The sequence below is a fragment of the Canis lupus genome, chromosome X (assembly GCF_011100685.1).
Source record: "Canis lupus familiaris isolate Mischka breed German Shepherd chromosome X, alternate assembly UU_Cfam_GSD_1.0, whole genome shotgun sequence".
NCBI lineage: Eukaryota > Metazoa > Chordata > Mammalia > Carnivora > Canidae > Canis > Canis lupus.
Genome location: NC_049260.1, coordinates 119,647,949 through 119,666,120, shown reverse-complemented (window position 1 = coordinate 119,666,120; position 18,172 = coordinate 119,647,949). Strand labels below are relative to the sequence as shown.

Here is an 18,172-nt window from a genome sequence, read left to right as displayed (position 1 = left end):
GGGCAAGGGGGCCTTCCAATTTCTGGATGAGACTGAAGGGGAAAATTATACCCACAAGCAACTAATGAATCCTCTTTTTAATTTTTTAATCCTATTTTTAAAAAGATTTTATTTATTTATTCATGAGACACACAGAAAGAGAGGCAGAGACATAGGCAGAGGGAGAAGCATGCTCCTCACGGGGATCCCAATGTGGGACTCAATCCCAGGACCTTGGGACCATGACCCAAGCCAAAGGCAGACACTCAACCACTGAGCCACCTGGTGCCCCTGATTCTTCTTTTTATGACTGAAGAGAAGCTACATAAAAGACCCAAACTAATGTAAAGAATTAGTCCAAAAGATAAAAGGGGCTTCAGCTATCCAAGATAACACAATGGGAATTGAAATTTAAGCCATACAATTTTCTAGTTAGACAAAGTTTAGATACTGACTTTCCCTTCCCAGAGGTAAGACCATGTGCAGTGGCAAGAAATTGGACAGAATCAAAAAGGACCCCCCCAAAGTGGAAATTCTACATAAGTTCTACATAAGAGCCCTAAGAAGAACAGAGAGGTCTCTCTCCTACTCAGCCCATTCTCCAACTAGGAAGGGACAGAAAAAATGAGGAAAGAAGAAAAGTTTTGAAAACTGTTCATTGGTTTCTAATCTGCTGATCCCTTATAGACCACTCATTTCTTGTTACAGGGAAATCCCTTTCCCTCTAACTTTACAATCTGCCACCTTAAGTTTAGGATCCTTCACTTACCATCTAAGGCTCTCCATAGCATGGTCCTACCTTTTTTTTCCAGTCATGTATTTATTTTGAATGCACAGAGCTTAATGGTAAATTCATGGATGTTAACTAAACTCACTATGGTAATTATTTCACACTATATACACATATCAAATCACCATGTTGTGTACCTTAAACTAATACAGTGCTATATGTCAATTATATCTCAATAAAACTGGAGGAAGGAAGGAAGGAAGACAGGCAAGCAGGCTGGTTTTGGACCCCAACAGAGATGGTTCTCTCATCTCTGAGCAGGTGACCAAGTTACTTAATTGTTGTAAACCTTAGTCTCCTTACTTGTATAGTAGGGATGATACTGCCTATAACTAATGAGATTGCTGTGGGTGGCAATAAAACAAGAGAATGCATGCAAAGCACTTAACACTATGCATGGCACAGAATAATGACTCAACACATGGGGACTATTACTAGCCCTAAATAGATCCTATGATTTCTCACCTTGTTACATTTACTTCAGCTATCCTTTCCTCCTGAAATGCCTCTACCTATATAAATTCTATCATTTAAGGCCAGTCCCCAAGGCCACCTTCTCAAGAACTCTTCCCTTTTATTCCACCAGGATATATTCTATCCCTGCTTCAAAACTCCAGTTCATTTGAACTCCTCCCTTGGTACCTCCTTTACACTGATAAGCATACCTGAACAGTGCCCAGAGCTGAGCCTGCACTGAGCAGGTGCTTTGTGACTATTAACTGAGTTAAATCCACAGGGTGCCCAAATGTGAAATGATTTCCTAGAATTTTTAGTAAGAACCCCAAGTACCTGAGCAACAACTCAATTAATTCCAGATGCCAGAGTTTCTGCTAACAACCTGAACTCAATGTTAAAAACACATGACCAAGAGCTGAATCAGGAGTGAGAAAGCATAGAGTAGTGGGGCATAACTCTGCTGGAAGTTGCTGCTGCTGATAGTGTTGGTCTCCAAGATGTGCATGGTGATACATGGGTTTTCAGGGCCTGCTACTGTCATTTTTCTGTTCTGTCCAGCAACTTTTCTTTGGAATTTTCAACAAAATAATTAATAAGGAAATTGTTCACAGGAAAGTATCTTAAACATACACACATGCTTTTTAGATGGGTGTAAATGATGACATTTGCCTACAAGAAGGGTATACTACACTTGGTCTTAGCCAAAAGGCCAAGAAGTGATGTAAGAAAGGGGTATAAATGAATAACTCTGATTCCCCTCTCAGCCCTGGTGCCTCTTGCTCTACCTCCAAACACCAATAAATAATGTCAAAGGAAAGAGAATTGTATAACACTACCTACCCACGCAACTCTTCCCTAAAAGGCAAACGTGTCTTTAGACTCAAGACTAAAGTTTTAGGGTTTGGATGCCAACAGGTGTGCATAATTACCCATACTGTTTTAGTGGGCACTTGCTGCACAGTCACAGAAAAGCAAAAAGAACTGCCTCACTGAAGAGAGGTTTTCAACAGCTCTGTGGAGATGTATTGACAAATTCCAGACAAAATGTAACTCTTGGACGCCTGAGTGGCTCAGTGGTTGAGCATCTGCCTTTGGCTTAGGGTGTGATCCTGGAGTTCTGGGATCGATTCCCACATCGGGCTCCCTGCATGGAGCCTGCTTCTTCCTCTGCTTGTGTCTCTGCCTCTCTATGTCTCTCATGAATAAATAAAAAATCTTTAAAAAATGTAACTCTTGTGGATTATTTTCCCTTCTTATTCCTGACTTGGGAATGTTTACTGGCAGGCAAACATATAACTTTCCATCATTAATGACTCAGGGGGAGTTTGAGGGTCATGGAAAATCAAGTAAATGATCAAATGGAGTCAAAATAAGCAGGTTGCCTTTCATATTTTGGTAGTGAAATGAATAATGCTCAATGATCTTTGAGTCATCCAAAGTCGAACTTAACATGGGAAACATGGTCCACTGCAGTGCAAAATACTGACACACATTACAAGGTCCCCAAAACAGGAGAGAAAAGCTATTTTCTTGAATGGAAGAAATCATAGCTTCGTGTTCCAGCCTTAAAACCCTCCCTCTCTTTTTCTCTTCCTTCCCGGCACAGATATCTAATGAATACCTACCACATAAGGGGCCTTGTAATAAGTACTCCTGGGAATAGAGAAATAAATATTGTGTCTTCAGGTAGTTGGTAAGCTTAACAGAAAAGACAAGACTAACAAAACCAGAAACAAGTTTCTACAAAATAACATGCAGACTCCAGACACTGGCTTCCTTTCTGGAGAGGCCACCAAAGTAAGTGTGTGTTGATATATTTGATAAATTAAAGGAACATTTGTGAAAGGCCTCTGGGAAAGTCCACCCATTTATACTTACTGTATGTATTATTTCACTGGACTTGTTCAAGAAAGACTTTGTGTGATAAACTTTTTGAGGCCTTGAATGCCTGAGAATATTTCAAACTTATATTTAAAGGATATCTAGCTGGGTATAAAATTCTACGTTCCAAGTTTTGTTTCCGCTAAATACTTCGAAAATTAGCACTTCATTGTCTTCCTGTATTTTGAGTACTGGGACTTCAATAGGATTTTATTCCTTTGTAAATGATATGCTTTTTCTTGTTGAGAAGTCTTCTATTCATCTGATATTTTTAAATTTTAATACAACGTGTCTAGTAGGATTTTTCTTATATATCCTGTTGGGCAAATTCTGAATCCTTTTAAACTGAGGTCATCCATATTTTACTAAGACTGGGAAATTCTTGGTATTTATTTCTTCAAATACTTAGCTCTCTTCCACTTATGTTTTTTCTCTCTCCTTGGACTCTTATTATACTGACTTAACACTTCCCTTTCTATCCTTTGTATCTCTAAAACTAAAAAATATATTTTCCAACTATTTCTCCCTTCCTGATGTCTTCTGGGAAAGCTATTCAATCTGGTCATTCGCTCATTAATTCATCTTTTTAATCTGTATTCATGTTGTTATTAACCTCACCCCCCAATCAAGTTATTTACTTCAACTAATATTTTTCATAGCTTATATTTCTGAATGCTTCTTAGTAACTATTTATGCCTGCTTCATGTTACCAATATGAACTCTTCAGTGATATTCTAGTTTATTTTCAATTATTTTTCTGACTAGTTCATTAATTCTGCTTTGTCTGGCACGGTCTGTTGTCTTTCTTTTGGAATAGTTACACTCCTCATAAGGCATGTTATTTAAGAGGACCAATGCTCAGTAATTTCTAAGGTTACAATAGCAGTTTTTTGATTGAGCAGACCACCTGGGTTGTAACTTTCTCAGACTAATTATAGAAACTTGACTCTTACTCTATTTGGTTTAGGTTGTATATTCACTCTTCCAAAGGTTTATTCACCCATGAAAGAAAAAACTTGCAATTAAGATAAGGTATCACCAATTGGTAGCTACTGCCATGATTGTACAGCTTGAAGTATAAGTATCAGTTCTGTGTGTGGTTACTTTAAACAGACAACATAACAATGTATTGCCAGACATTGCTGCTTAAACTTGATAATACAATGTTTTAAAAAGTGCTAAACAGGGGATCCCTGGGTGGCTTGGTGGTTTGGCACCTGCCTTTGGCTCAGGGTGCGCGATCCTGGAGTCCCAGGATCGAGTCCCGCGTTGGGCTCCCGGCATGGAGCCTGCTTCTCCCTCTGCCTGTGTCTCTGCCTCTCTCTCTCTCTCTCTCTATCAGAAATAAATAAATCTTAAAAAAGTGCTAAACAGAGCAACATCATTATGTTTAGAGATGGCACACAGAGAAAACGATGTAATAAAATAAATGTCATCTTGGTATTTTTTCATTATGACTTTTTCACATCATGCTTAATATGTTAAGGATTCTCTAAGAATTCTGCAGAGGCAGTGTGGTTCATCCAAAGTGGTCTGCTTTTTACCTATGACAGCCACCAGTAATCACTAGTGGTAATATAGGGACAGAAATTTGGACTCTCTTTGGGCATGGCTAATCTAAGTAAAATAGATGTGGGGTGAAAACAGCACTTGCCTGAGAATTGGTAGACCTATGTTCCAACCACAACTCTGTCACATAATAGCTGTATGATCTTGGACACATGACCTAACTCTCTGGGCTTCAATTTCTTCATGTATAAAAGTAGGGTTGAACTACATCATCTCCAATGTCCCTTCAAGCTGTTCAGGTTTATCATTCAGTTTCATAAAGATATACCACTCCAAACAGACATCAGTATTTTATGCAGAGGAATCATAAACAAGTATACTTTAACATATAAACCATGCAATCTCATACAAAACAATCGAGAAAGAAGTCTTTATGCAAAGGGTCCAATTTGTAACTTATTCTGTAATAAAGCTCAGTCTAACCATTTCTTTTGTTAACTTTAGTCCTAACTATAGGCTGCCTCAGGGCATTTTCACAGCTTTTTACCAATCTGTCCTTGTTTAGCTTTAGCTGTTAAATCTATAGATTCCAAACGCTAAATACTAGATTAATAGGTCCCTACTAAAAGTTCCAATGTCTCAGCTAGTTCTTGTGCTTCCAGCTTAATCTTCTCTTGTCTTCCTCAGTAATCAGCTTTTGCATAGTTCCCAAGTCTCAGCCCCTTTCTCCAATTCCCATTATTTTTCTCTCCTTTTTGAATCTGAGTTTCTGAGCTGCCTTTTATGCTAGAGGCATATGATGTCATTGTGTCTACCCCCAGCTGTTCTTAATTTTCTCTCAGATCAGCTCTCTTGAAGGACTCTCAGCAGGCCCAAAGACACAGCCCTCCCTTCTAGGGTGCAGATGAAAAGCTGGGGTGGAGGGGAAAAAGGGCAGTTCACCAACCCATAATGAGTAATCCTAGCAAAATAAAGGGCAGGGCCCTCTTAATAAACACAGCACTCCAGGAAGAGGGTGGAGCCAACTGAATAAGCCTCAGGCTCTGATGAACTGAGTGTGCTCTTGGAAGCTGTCATAGCAACAGGAGTTTGCTCTCCAAGATGTTGACTATCTCTACCTAAGGCAGATCTCTAAGACTGGAGCATCACCCTCTGTGGCTGTCCTTGCTTTTCAAGGTCTTGAAGCACCTGGCTCTAACCACCTACCATGCAAACCTCCTGCCTCCAACCAAGGGCTGGCCTTCTCTGGTTTGATAGTTAAAATGGATTGTGAGGGGCTCTAGGCAAATTTAGCTTTCTCATCCACGGATGCCCATGGTTTTGTGGTGTTACAGAAAAAGCCCTGATGCATCAATTCACATGACTCATAATTCTTATTGAATTCATGTTCCAACATCCATAGTGCTACTTGAAAAATGACGATGTGATGATACTTTACACAAAGGACTGAACCTCCGTGGTGGAAATTCCTACTATATATGGACCAGGTTAGAGCAGATAGGATAGCGCCCATGCTAGTAACTTTGGAATGAATTTCCTACTAGGGTAGTGGTAGAAACATTTTTCTTGCCTCATCCTATTTAGGCCAGCAGCCAGTTGAGAATAAATACCTCCAGAACACAGCAATTTTGACGAGGAAAGGGAAGGACAGAGTAGGAGAACACAGTGGAAACTCATGAGGCAGGACCTAATGGACTAGTTAGCATCAGTACTCAGCTCTGGCTACACATTAGAATCTCCGGGGTGGGGAGGAGGTCACTTTTTAAGTTTATTTTTAAATAATTTTAAAGTTATATAAAAGTTGAAAAAACTGAAGAGATAGCTGTCACACATCCAGCAATGTCAAAATCTTACATAACCATGGTACAGTTATCAAAACTAAGAAATTAACCTTGGTACAACACCATTAATAAAACTATGGATTTTATGTGGACTTCACCAGTTTTCCACTAATGTCTGTTTTCTGTTCCAGGAACTGATCAGGATACTACATTGCATTTAGTCATCACATCCCTTCTCCAATCTAGGACAGCTGATCAGCCCATGTATTCATGATCTTGACACTTTGAAGAGCACTGATCAGTTATTTTTTATAATGTGCTTCACAAGTTTTCCCACTAATGTCCTTTTTTTGTTGTTCCAGGATTGAATCCAGAATACTATGTTGCACTTAGTCATCATAACTTCCTAGTTACCTCCAACCTATGGCAATTTCTCAGTATTTCCTTATTTTTCACGACCTTGACAATTTTAAAGATTACTTTGTAAAATGTCCCCCCCCCCATTGGGCTTATCTGATATTTTCTCATGATTAAATTGGGATTATGTAATTTTGGGGAAGGATAGCACAGTGGTGAAGTGCTTTTCTCATCATATGGTATCAGGTGGTACATGATATCAACATGACATCCTGGTGATGTCAGCCTTGATCACTTGGTTAAAGAGAGATCTTTCCAGTCTCTCCACTGTAACCCTACTATTTTTTTAAAACCTATTTTGTTGATATAATTACAGATGCATATGAATTTGAAAATGTAATGCAGAGAGGTCTTGTGTATCCTTCACTCAGTTTCCCCCAATGGTACATGCGTATATTCTTGTAACTACCATCACAATCCAGAAACAGAACAATTCCACCACCACAATGGTCTTCCTCATGCTGCCTCTCTATAGTCACAACTCTCCTCCCAATATCTCTAAGTCCTGGGCACCATTAATCTGTTTTCTAGCTCTTTAATTTTATCATTTTTGAGATTATATAAATAGAATCAATCAGTATGTGACCTTTTGAGACAGGCTTTCTTCACTTGGCACAATGCCCATCATATCTATCTAAGTCGTGTGTATCTGTAGTTCATTCTTTTCATTGCTGAGGAGTATTCTATGGAATGGATATACCAGTTTGTTTAATCGTTTACCTATCATTCACCAAAAGAACATTTGAGCTCTTTCCAGCTTTTGATTATTGCAAATAGCTCTGTTATGAACATTCATGGTTTTTGTATGGATAGTTTTCGTTTCTATGGAATACATGCCCAGGTGTGTGATTTCTGAGTTGTATGGTAAATTTATGCTTAGTTTTATAAGAAACCATTAAACCTTTCTCCACAGTGGCTGTGCTATTTTACTTTCCCATCAGCAATGTATGAGAAATCCAGTTTTCCTGCATCCTTGCTAGCATTTGGTATTATCAATATTTTTACTTTAGCTATTTGAATAGATGTATATATGTATGGCTAGTGATATTGAATATCCTTTCATGTACCTACCGGTCATTTACATATCCTCTTCAGTGAAATGTATGTTGCTTTTGAGAGTTCTTTATTTTCAGAAATATTATTTACAAATAGTTTTCCCAGTTCATCACTTGTATTTTCATCTTCTTTAACAAGGTCTTTCATAGAGCAATTATTTTTACTTTTGATGAGTTCCAATTTATCAACGTTTTCCTTATATGGACCAAGTTAAAGAAACCTTTGCTTAGTCCTAGATCCAAAGGATTTTCTCCTATGTTTGTTTTCTGAAAGATTTACACTTTTACATTTTGCAAAGTTACATGATCCATTTCAGAATTATGCCAGCACAGAGTGTGAGATTTAGATCAGGTTTTTGTTTTGTTTTGTTTTGTTTTTCTTTTGTTTGTTTGAGTTTTCTGTTTTGTTTTGTTTTGGTTTTTTGCCTATGTATGTTCAATCACTCCTACATCATTTGTTGAAAAAATTATCCTTCATTGAATTGCTTTTGCAACTTGTTAAAAATCAGTTGGGCATATTTGTGTGGGTCTATTTCAGAGTTCTTTGTTCTGTTCCACTGATCTATGTGTCTACCCCTCTGTCATACTGTCTTGATTAATGCAGCCATATAATAAGTCTTGAATAATCAGTTGAGACTGATTCCTCCCACTTTATTCTTCTTTTTAAAAATTGTTTAGTTCTTCTAGGACTTAGACCTTTTCATATAAATTTTGAAGCAGTCTTCTGCTTTCCACTCTGATAAGACCTTGGAAGTCAACACTCCCATTCTTACATACAAGAAGAACCAGACAAACTGAAAATTCAGTGGCTTTTTTGGACCCATCAAAGTAATTGGGTTTCAGGGAAAACCACCATCCCAAATCTAGGGAATGAGGAACATCCAACTGCAATTTACTTACCTAGAAAAGAAGCTTTTGGAATCATAAACTAGTAGGAATACCAAAAATGGTCATTTTAAAAAACCACTGGAGGCTGACTGTGCACCACTGTGAGAATAAGAAACTTCTGAGGACTGCATACACAAGAGCATCCCCAAATTTCAGGTAATCCATCAAGTTCCCACAGTAAAGATCTGAATAAGATCCTCTTGTGACTCTGGGAAGGGGAGAGAAAGAGGAATCATTGTGAAACATGCTTAAAGCAGCTCCATAACTCTACAGGGAAATAGACTGCCAGCACCTTATCCCATCTGGGTGAGGGCACTGCTCTCACTCCACCCTTCTCTAGCCAACTGTAGAGACAAAGACAAAGAAAACATCTTTAAAGAAGACAGAGTAGGGAGGAATGCCTTTTAAAGGAACAAGCATAAGAATTGTACCAGGCTTCTTGTCAGAAACCACACAAAAAGGAGTAGAGTGAAATATTCAAAGCATCCAAAGAAAAAAAAACATCAACCCAGATTCTATATCCAGCAAAATTACTCTTCAGAATTGAAAGAGAAACTCTTTCTCAGAAAAACAAAAACTGAGGGAAATAAAAACAGACTTGCCTTACCCAAAATATAAAAAGTTCTTCAGGGGGAAGGAAAATAATACAGGTCAGAAACTCAGACATACAAAAAAGGAAGAGTGTCAGAGAAGGGATAGAGGAAAGCAAATTAAAATCTTTTATTTTTCTAATTTTTAATTGATATAAAAGATAACTATTTAAGTAACAATAGTAATAATATATTGGTTGATTGTAGCATATAGATAAATGAAATAAATCACAAGGTCACAAGTGATAGGAGAGAAGATTTGATAGCACTCTGTTATAAGGCACCTATACTACAAGTAAAGTGTGTAGTGTTATTTGAAGATGGACTCTTAGTTAAAAATGTATACTGAAAAGTCTAGGACAACTACCAAAAACTTTAAAAGAAGTATAACTGACAATCTAAGAGAAAAGATAACTTGGAATTATATAAAATCTCAATTAAAACCAGAAAAGGCAGGACAGTGGAGGAATCATTTTTTCATTCTGAAGTCTACTTTAAATGATAATATAGCCATTACCACTTTTTAAAAATATTTGAATGGCATGTTTTTTCTTTTTTTACTTTCTTTTTTTCAGGATTTTAAAAAATTTATTTCAGAGAGAGAGAGAAAGAGCATGAGCAGGAGGAAAGGCAGAGGGAAAGGGAGAAGCAGACTCCCCACTAAGCAGAGAACCCAATGCAGGGCTCAATTCTGGGATCCTGGGATCATGACCTGGGCCCAAGGTAGATGCTTAACTGACTGAGCCACCCAGGCACCCCATATTTTTCTTTCAATTTACTTACATATTAACTAGAAAATATAAATAGTAAATGGTAAAACTATTATATTTCCCTTTCCATACTTTGTTAGAACTGAATTAGTAAGTCCAGCCCACATTCAATGGAGGGGAATTAATCTTCACCTCCAGAAGGGAGGAGAAACAAAAAATTTGTGGACACATGCTAAAACCACCATAGTAATTAATAAATATTTGGGGGGTAATACTTTGAAGCTATATCTTGCCCTCCAAGATTATTAGTAGACTTAGTTCTTTTTATTTGGGAATGGCATTTGGAAAACAAAATGTGATTCTAGGTGAGCTCAATTCTCCTTGAATGTTGCTGCTTCCAGGACATGTCAGTGGACAGAGCTAGGAAACACATAAAGTAAAATAGTCCATATATATACACATATTGATGTTTATTTCTATATCTATCTTTATATGTACATATATTTATATATGTATAGATATGTTTATATGAATTTTTATATCGATATCTCTGACTTTAATCTAGTACCATAGGGTTTATTCTAGCTTTCCTTCCTTGCTTATTTGTAATTTGTTTCTATGGCAGATTCTTGGAGGTGTCTTTAAAAATACAGATAATTAAGAGCTCTCTACCCAAAATTAATTAAGTTGGATGCACCCATATGCTTTAAATATTCACCCAGGCAAGACCAGATACATAACTTGTAGGGCCCAATGCAAAATGAATATGTGGAATGCCTTGTTCAAAAAGCAGGAAAAATGTGTTATTAAAGGTACTAAAACATAAAGATTTTTTCCTTCTTTCTGTGGTCTCTCATTCAGTTTATCCTGGTATTTTCTATTTGCAATTCAGTGTCATTCTAAGTCAAGAAAAACTAGAATTTTAAATTATTAACATATATTTTACTGTTCATCTTTTTTGTGCAATTTCAGTTTTAAGTAAAAATATCAGACCTAACTTGTATACAGAGTTAACAAAATTACACAATTTGTATTTCATTCCTTATCCCTGGAAGGTGCCTTGAGTTGGCCAGAAAAGTGGCATAAGTCAGATTTGTAAAGTTGGAATGAGGAAGAGACAGCTACCCGGATATGGAATAAGCCCAAAGGATACTTTCCAGGACACAGGGATTCTTATGGGGCAGGCATAGACCACTAAGGGCAACATGGAACTCCATCCCATGACTTGTGCATATACATGGCACAAGTCATGGGGTGGGGCTTAACAACTGTTGGGTCCCCCCTTCCATCACCTGCTGGACTGACATGCTATGCTTTATCAGAGGGCAGGGAAATTGAGATAGGCATCTCCCTTTCTGTGAGCCTGCTACCCCAACCAAAAGTACATAGGCACCTCTTTTTTTTTAATTTTTTAAAATTTTTATTTATTTATGATAGTTACAGAGAGAGAGAGAGGCAGAGACACAGGCAGAGGGAGAAGCAGGCTCCATGCCCCGGGAGCCCGATGTGGGATTCGATCCCGGGTCTCCAGGATCGCGCCCTGGGCCAAAGGCAGGCGCCAAACTGCTGCGCCACCCAGGGATCCCCTACATAGGCACCTCTTAAGGGTATTACAACCTCTCCACAAAGATGCACTAGGTACCTGGCTCAGGGATGGGTAAGAGGCCACCACTACTGAGTTGCTCACTGAATGTGCCTGGTATATGCAAGGATGGTTATTGTCATGCCCTACCCTGAAAGATGGCAGAAAATGTACACTTGGCTTTGATCCTCCCCACCTCTAGGCTCCTGCTGGGAATGGATGGACTTGGATGGGGAAAGATAAAAGGTGCTCAGAGTATTAGGAATCAAGGAACTGGCAATCAAGAACCCATCCTGAAGATATGCAGAGGTAGTGGGAGGTGGAACTGTATGTGAATCAAGGCTCCAAGCCCCCAGTGCATGTTCCATTGTCCCACTGGCCTTCACTTACAAAGTACAGATTCAAAGATAAAATTATCAAGAATTTCAAATGGCAATAATAGGGCATTAATACTCCAGCATAGGGCCACTGCAGGACAAAAAACAAAAATAAAATGAGAACATATACATATTGGGAGATTTATCACAGGCCCTTTCTTTTTTTTTCTTAAGATTTTATTTGTTTGACAGAGCCAGAGTGGGCACAGGCAGAGGGAACAGCAGAGGGAGAGAGAGAGAAGCAAACTCCCTGCGGAGCAGGGTACCTGATGCAGGGCTCGCCAGGACCTGGGATCATGACCTGAGCCAAAGGCAGACAATTAACTGACTGAGCCACCCCAGTGCCCCATCACAGGCCCTTTTTGACAGTGGCCCTAAAAGTTAATCTCCTGGGGGAAAGATGGACAAGTTCAGTGTCAAGAACTGGAACTATGGAATTGGAATCCTAAACCTGCCTCTTACCAGGCTGCCATGTGACCTTGGACAAGTTACTGTACATCTTTGTCCTCTAGATACACTATCTTGCCTTCTTCACCAGGAAATTGTCTGGTATGAATTATATCAATAGGCTTTACTGGTCGCTGGCTTCTGATTGATTGGGTTTGGCCAAAAAGAACTCTTGAGAGTGATCAAAGATAAGAAGCATGCAGCTTCCTCTTGGCTTCCTCCCTATGGGGAGTTGGCTATTTACTTTGACCAAAGACCACTGCTCATTTCAGTGCTACCTGCTCTAGAGATCTCTCCTCCTAGATGTCCTCTTTCTAGACACTCCTTTCCTTCATCCTTTGGGCCTGGGTGGGGGGAGGGGGGTAACAGACCTATTGTACTAGCCCCAGGGTTTCATTAGCCCCTGTGGTTTCCCCACAACCTGCCTATACCTTGTAAATAGTCCCTTTACTAAACCTTCCTCAAACTACCCTACTTTGAGCATATCATATGTTTCCTGTTAGGACCCTAATACAGAACCTTACATCCCTCAACTTTAAAATGGAGATGGAAACACCTTTATCACAGGATAACTGTCAGAATTTAAATGAGTCAAGTTATATGAAAGCATCCAGCAGTGTCTGGCACAAAACAGATGCCAGATTAGCTCCCTTCTCACATTCCCTTCTTCTTCAAAAGCTATTTTAGATTTTGGATTTGAGTTCCAGCATTACCACTTATGAGCTAAATAATTTTCAACAAGTTGTTTCACCACTCTGAACCTTAGTTTGCACATTTGAAAAGTGGAGTTTATTTAACAAATTCATCCTACTAATATTGACTTATTTTCTGCTATGTACTATGAACTGCTCTGAGCAGTGAGTTAAGACTACCTGTCTTGCCTACTTCATAGGGATATTGTAAAGAACAAAAGGCAATGAGTCCTTAAATATCACAAACTACCAAAACTCCTCCAAGATGAAATAGATGAACTGAACAGTCCTACAATCACAATCATTAAATAAATATGATTTTAGTTGAAACCTTCCGAAAAAGAAATATTCAGGCCTAGATTATTTTGCTAGCAAATTCTATACAAAATTTAAAGCAGAAATAATACCAGTTCTATACAATCTCTTCCAAAAAATAGAAAAGGAGATGTTTCCCAATTTATAGAAAATGGCAAACCTAACACTGATACCAAAATCAGACAAAACCAATTCCAAAAATGTAAACTATAGACAAATATCCCTCATGAGTATGGACACAGAAATCCTTAACAAATATTATATAAAATCCAGCAATATATAAAGAAATAATATAGTACAATCAAGTGGGGTTTATCATGGATTATTACAAGGTTGGCTCAATATTGGAGAGAATGTGGAGAAAGGGGAACCCTCTTGCACTGTTGGTGGAAATGTGAACTGGTGCAGTCACTCTGGAAAACTGCGTGAAGGTTCCTCAAAGAGTTAAAAATAGATCTGCCCTATGACCCAGCAATTGCACTGCTGGGGATTTACCCCAAAGATACAGATGCAGTGAAACGCTGGGATACCTGTATCCCAATGTTTATAGCAGCAATGTCCACAATAGCCAAACTGTGGAAGGAGCCTCGGTGTCCATCGAAAGATGAATGGATAAAGAAGATGTGGTCTATGTATACAATGGAATATTACTCAGCCATTAGAAACGACAGATACCCAGCATTTGCTTGGACGTGGATGGAACTGGAGGGTATTATGCTGAGTGAAGTAAGTCAATTGGAGAAGGACAAACATTATATGGTCTCATTCATTTGGTGAAAGGGAATAAAGGGGGAAGGAGAAAAATAAGTGGGAAATATCAGAAAGGGAGACAGAACATGAGAGATTCCTAACTCTGGGAAACTAACAAGGGGTGGTAGAAAGGGAGGGGGGCAAGGGGTGGGGGTGACTGGGTGACGGGCACTGAGGGGGGCACTTGATGGGATGAGCACTGGATGTTATGCTATATGTTGGCAAACTGAACTCCAATTTAAAAAAAATGTAAAAAAAATCAATCAATGTAATCTACACTATTACCAGCCTACAAAAGAATAACTACATGATTATATTAATCGATGCAGAAAAAGCATTTGAGAAAAATCAACATAAATTGATAAAAATTCTCAGCAAGTAGGAATAAAAGGAAATTTCCTCAACCTGATAAAGAGTGTCTCCAAAAAAAACCTAAGATAACAACATACTTAATGGCAAAAGACTAAATGTTTTCTCCCTAAGACTGGGAACAATGCAAAACATCTTCTCTCACCACCAATTCAACATCATACTGGAGCGTTAGCAAATGCAATAAGGCGAGAAAGATAAACAAAAGGCCTAAATATTGGAAAGAAATAAAATTCTATTTGCAGGCAACATAACTTCCTACACATAAAATCCCAAGGAACCTACCAAAAAAACTTAAACAACATAACTGAGTTTACTAAAGTGGTAGGATACAAAGTCAACATAGAAAAATCGGTCATATTTCTGGGGTGCCTGGGTGGCTCAGTGGTTGAATGTCTGCCTTTGGCTCAGGTCATGATCTCAGGGTTCTGGGATCAAGTCCCGCATCAGGCTCCCTGCAGGGAGCCTGCTTCTCCCTCTGCCTCTCTCTGTGTGTCTCTCATGAATAAATAAATAAATAATTTTTAAAAAAGAAAAATTGGTCATATTTCTATGTACTCCCAACGTACCACTGGAAACTAAATACATATGCTTAACATATAAGTATATATTAAATGTATTTTTATGTATACATATACATATTTTTATATACATATACATATACAACATTATAGTAGCTCAGATAAAATGGAATACTAAGGTGTAAATCTAACAAAATATCTACAGATTTTGTATGATGAAAACCATAAAACAGTGATGAAAGAAAACAAAGATCCAAAAAGATCTAGGGGGCACCTGGGTGGCTCAGTCAGTTATGCATCCAACTCTTGATCTCAAGGTTGTGAGTTTAAAAGCCCCATGCTGGGTTCCACATTGGGCATGGACCCTAGTTAAAAAAATAAATAAAGCATTTTTTGCCCAGAAAGCAGAGTAAAGGGGATCCCTGGGTGGCGCAGCGGTTTAGCGCCTGCCTTTGGCCCAGGGCGCGATCCTGGAGACCCGGGATCGAATCCCACGTTGGGCTCCCGGTGCATGGAGCCTGCTTCTCCCTCTGCCTGTGTCTCTGCCTCTCTCTCTCTCTCTCTCTCTCACTGTGTGCCTATCATAAAAAAAAAAGAAAGCAGAGTAAAAAAAAAACATATTTTTGGGGCACCTGGGTGGCTCAGTCAGTTGAGCACCCAACTCTTGATTTCAGTTCAGGTCATGGTCTCAGGGTCATGAGATTGAGTCTCATGTCAGGCTCCATGCTCAGCACAGAGTCTGCTTAGGATGCTCTCTCTCCCTCTCCCTCTGCTCTTCCTCTTGCTCATGCTCTCTCTAAATAAATAAATAAAATCTTTTTCAAAATTTGAAAAAAATATGTAGATTTAAAAAAATAAAGGGAAAGATCTAAATATACAGAGATATAATGTGTTTATGGGTTGAAAGAAACAACATAGTACAAATGTCAATTCTTCCCAAACTAATCCATAGATGTAATGCAAGTCCAATCAATATCCCAACAGAATTTCTTTTTAGTTTTCAGGGAAATGAATTGTAAAATTTATTTGAAAAGCAAAGGAACAAAAAGAGCTAAAACAATTTTTTTTTAAAAAAAGAATACAGTTGGAGGAATAACACTACTGATTTTAAGATTTACTATAAATCTGAAATAAACTATTGGGACTTTGTCAAAATAAAAAGCTTCTACACAGGGGCGCCTGGGTGGCTCAGTCAATAGAGCATCCAACTTTTGATCTCAGGTCTTGATCTCAGGGTTGTGAGTTCAAGCCTCATGTTGGGCATGGAGCCTACTTAAAAAAAAAGCTTATGCACAACAAAGGAAACAATCAACAAAACTAAAAGGCAACATAAGGAATGGGAGATGATATTTGCAAATGACATACCTGGTAAAAGGTTAGTATCCAAAATCTATAAGAACTTAACAAACTCAATAGCCAAAAAAACAAATAATCCAATTAAAAAGTGGGAAGAACACATGAATTGACATTTTTCGAAAGAAGATATATAGTTGGCTAACACACTTGAAAAGATGCTCAACATCACTCATCATCAAAGAAATACAAATCAAAACCACAATGAAATACTACCCCACAACTGTCAGAATGACTAGAATCAACAATGCAAGAAACCACAGGTGTTGACAAGGATGTGGAAAAAGGGGAACCCTCTTACACTGTTGGTGGGAATGCAAACTGGTGCAGCCACCCTGGAAAACAGTATGGAGGCTCCTCAAAAAGTTAAAAATAGAACTATCTTACAATACAGCAATTGCACTACTAGGTATTTACCCAAAGGATACAAAAATACAGATTTGAAGGGACACATGCACCCCAATGATTATAGCGGTATTATCAATAATAGCCAAATAACAAAAAGAGCCTAAATGTCCATCGACTGTTAAGTGGATAAAGAAGATGTGATATATAGAAATACACAATGGAATATTACTCAGCTATCAAGAAGAATAAAATCTTGCCATTTGCAACAACATGAATGGAAATGGAGTGTATTATGCTAAGTGAAATAAGTTAGAGAAAGACAAATACCATATAATTTCCCTCGTATGTGGAATTTAGGAAACAAAACAAATTAGCAAAGGGGAAAAAAAAGAGAGAGAGAAGCAAACCAAGAAACAGACTCAACCATAGATAACAAACCAGTGGTTAAGAGGGGAGGTTGGGGGGGATCCCTGGGTGGCTCAGCGGTTTAGCACCTGCCTTCAGCCCAGGGCATGATCCTGGAGACCCGGGATTGAGTCCCATGTTGGGCTCCCTGCATGGAGCCTGCTTCTGCCTCTGTGTGTGTGTGTGTGTGTGTGTGTGATGAATAAATAAATAAAATCTTTTTTAAAAAAGAGGGGAGGTTGGTGGGGAGGATGGGTAAAATAGATGATGGGGATTAAGGAGTATACTTATATTGATGAGCACGGGATGATGTATGGAAGTGCTGAATCACTATATTGTATACCTGAAACTAATATTACACTGCATATTAACTAACTAGAAGTTAAGTAAAAACTTAAGGACTTGCTAAAAAAAAAAAAGACTTACTAAAAGTCTGTACTAATCAAGACAGTATGGTATTAGCAAAGGGAAGGAACCACAGATCAGTGAAATAGAACAGAGACCAGAAATAGACTCACATAAATATGTCAATTGATTTTTGAAAAAGGTACAAAAGCAATTCAATGGAGAAAAGATAAAATTTTCAACAAATGGTACTAAAACAACTTTATACTCATATACAAACAATTTAACCTTGACCTAAATCTCACACCTAATACAAAAGTTAACACAAGGTGGATAACTGATCCACATGTAAACATAAAACTATAAAATTTTTAGGAAAAAAAATATGAGAAAATCTTTAGGTGGAGTTCTTAGATATAATACCAAAAGCATGATCTATTTTTAAAAAGTTGACAAATTTGGATTTCATAAAACTTTAAGTTTTGCTCTGTGAAAGACATTTTGGAGAGAATAAAAAGACAAGCTACAGACCGGGAGAAAATATTTTCAAATCACAACTTTGACAAAGGACTTGTATCTAATATATATAAAGAACTCTTAAAAATCAACACT

General features: G+C 38.1%; 1 long non-coding RNA gene and 1 pseudogene across 2 annotated transcripts in view; both read right to left on the bottom strand.

Annotated features, from left to right (window-relative positions):
* The window catches only part of LOC102154180, a 268,196-nt gene that overhangs the window by 197,053 nt on the left and 52,971 nt on the right, over positions 1-18,172 (bottom strand). The gene's annotated exons all lie outside the window — the stretch shown is intronic.
* LOC119868676 lies at positions 1,793-1,946 on the bottom strand (annotated as a pseudogene).